General features: G+C 41.8%; 1 protein-coding gene across 1 annotated transcript in view; it reads left to right on the top strand.

The window, feature by feature from the left end:
* Positions 1 to 304: 304 nt before the first annotated feature.
* The window catches only part of LOC101986243 (40S ribosomal protein S19-like), a 23,738-nt gene continuing 21,045 nt past the window's right edge, over positions 305 to 2,997 (top strand). Inside the window, exon 1 of the mRNA XM_026789556.1 lies at positions 305 to 383. The gene's annotated coding sequence lies outside the window, so the exon portion shown is untranslated. The remainder of the gene's footprint in view (positions 384 to 2,997) is intronic.

Raw genomic sequence — 2,997 nt, 5'->3', positions numbered from 1 at the left:
TGCTCCAGCAAACAGAGTGTGGCACAAGTTCCCTGTGCATGCTACAGGCTTCTGTTTATTTCAGTTTTAACCATTTTCAAAATCAGTATTTTAAGGAAGCCCACAGTGTCCTAAAGAAGACAGAGGCTATGTGGAGAGTCTCTGAGATTCACTTGGAGAGAGTCACCGTGTGGAGAAGACCTGGAGGATGAGACATGGTGTGGTGGCTGAGTCCATCTGAGAGAACACTGATACTTCCTGATGACAGAACAAAGACCCAGGCATGTTAAGAGAGGCCTTGATGGATTCTGAGCCCAGTCCAGGTCCAGTCAAATGGAGCCACCCGAGTAATAGCAGCTGAGGACCGGAAAACTACCCAGTCACACAAAGAATTCGGAGGAATAGTAAGTTGTTCTCTTAAGGCTGTAAGTTTGGAAATGATCTGTTACACCGTGGTTGGTAGATTATACAGATGACTGTTGAATCCCTCAGGCTTGAAGGAGCAACAGAGAGTCTTTGTAGGGAAAGACCTAAAAATGAGGTTAGAATTAAGGAAGGAAAATCTTTATTATCACATTAAGAAGTTTGGACTTTACCTGTTAAGTTCAGGAGATTTGTAAGGAGGAAATGGATATGGTGGTCATTTTTTCAGGGATGCTAATATAACAGCATCCCAGAGAACAGAAGTGTTGAACACACAGATGTGAGGGGGAAAGGCATGGGTAGGACTGACTGCTGAGCTAAACAGACGCTGTTGAATATCACTGAGCAGTAAGCCAGTCAATGCAGAATCAGTCTTTGAGGAACAGATGTTTCCTGACAAACCATAGCCTCTATCATTTCTTTACCCAGTTTTTCCAGATATGGATATTCTTCCTTTCAAAGATCCATAGACATAAACATGCTGTGCAGTGAAGAGCCAAGCCTGAGGTTTAAAATGAATATTTCAGTTTATTCTCCTTTATCTTTTAGTTGTGTACCTCTGGGAATGTTACTGAAACCAGCTGTGTCTTAGCTTTTCTTCCATAAAATAGATATAGCAACACTTGCTTCACATGGGCATTGTAAATGTCAAGAGAGATGGTGCCTTATGAATAATTTGGGGAAATGACTACACACCCTAATATAAGTACCCAGGAGATTGCTAGTCTTCGTATGATTGTGCTTCAAGCTGATGGTTGTTTTTTTACATCTTCATGCAAGAACTCACGCGAGAGCTGTCTTCAGTTCATGCCTTCCACAGTTAAGCAAGTCATCACCATTCTAAAAACAGATGGAAAGGACATGAAAGAATATGGTCAAGGAATGTTTCACTCCCACTCAGGCTACAGTGTCAAGCACCTAGGCACTGGAACACAGGCTTCCAAAAGGGCTGCGTAGTCCCAAAGTTCTACTCAGTGAAGACAAAGGGAAGATAAAAACTGTATATTCTTTAGCTGTAGTTAGCTTATTCACCAGCCTAGAAGAATATACCATCAAATTGTATTTCACGCTAGCTGAGTCAGGTCCCCCAGGATGCAGCCTGGGCATTGTGACTTCATAAATCTCTTCCAGTGACTAATACACAGCAGTTTGAGAAACAATAGTTTGAGCCACTGTTACTTGGGTTTTCTGTCACTTGAAGCTGAAATCATTTTTAATTTTTAAGTTCTAATTTATAGGTTTGGATTGTGTACTCCAGCCTTGTATGAGCATGAGAATTTCCCGGAGGAAATTTTAAACACTTCAATTCCCAGGCTGTGGGTGGAGCAATCATTTCAGGTTTTCTTGGAAAGGAATTCATGCATCCATGCTGTGCGAAATTTCAATGTATAGGTAAATTTGAGAGGGAGATACAATGTTTTAAGATTTATCTCTTGCTTGCCTCTCTGTCTTATGAGTTAAGGCTGTATTTCTCATGTTTGGATGAGGATAGGAATCACCAGGTATTCTTGTTAAATACGGACTCTGATTCACTAGCACCCAGGTCAATACCTCCAAGTTATATACACCTGTCCTAGTTAGGGCTTCTATTGCTGTGGAGAGGCACCATGACCGTGGCAACTCTTATAATGGAAAACACTTAACTAGGTGGCTTACAGTTTCAGAGGTTTAGCCCACTATCATCATGATGGGAAACATGGTGGTCTGCAAACAGGCATGGTGGGAGCTGAGAGTCCTACATCTTGACTTGCAGGCAACAGGAAGTGGTCTGATACACTGGGCATAGTTTGAGTACATATGAGACCTCAAAGACCACCTCCAAAGTGATCTATTTCCTTCAACAAGCCATACCTACTCCAACAAAGCCACACCTCCTAATAGTGTCACTTCCTATTAGTATCCAGAGACAGATATTGGGGTTCAACATGAAGATCAGAAAAGCAAAGCAGTCAGCCTCTGGCTCTAACCTCTACCTCAGACTGAAAATGGTGATCTTGTCTCCACGAATCCTCAAAATGAGACTAAGCTGACACCTGTCTCCTCCCATCTTATATTTCTTACTAATACTGAGGTTAAAGGCATGCATCACTACCATCTGGCTTCTATGGCTAACTAGTATGGCTACTGGGATTAAAGGTGTGTGCTACAATACCCATATGTACATCAGTAGTATGTCTACATTCAGGTCTATATCTATAAGGTATATACCTATATAAGTATATACCCACTTCTGCTTCTATGCTTCTAAGTTATCATTTAGTGGTTAGTTCTATGAATATAGATTGTTCATAACCAGCTGTAGGACAAATAATAAAAACTCAGAGATAGTTATTGGGGTTCAACCTGAAGATCAGAAAAACAAAGCAGCTAACCACTAGAGAGACCTTTTACCTCTACCAAATCTTCAGACCAAAAGGGCGAGATCCTGTCTCCACAAACCCTGGCACCAGGTGTGGGAGGCTTCCTTATATGCTGTTGGTCGGGAAGTCTCTAGAGGCCCAAACAACACAACTCTTGCTATGCTTCTTTGGTTACATGCCAGAAGTAGAGGGTGAGACCATACTGTGGAAGCACCACACACCTCAGATACAAGGT

Source organism: Microtus ochrogaster, unplaced genomic scaffold (genome assembly GCF_000317375.1).
Source record: "Microtus ochrogaster isolate Prairie Vole_2 unplaced genomic scaffold, MicOch1.0 UNK21, whole genome shotgun sequence".
In the NCBI taxonomy this organism is placed as follows: domain Eukaryota; kingdom Metazoa; phylum Chordata; class Mammalia; order Rodentia; family Cricetidae; genus Microtus; species Microtus ochrogaster.
Note: the sequence above shows the minus strand (reverse complement) of the source record. Positions and strands in the feature narration are given on the sequence as shown.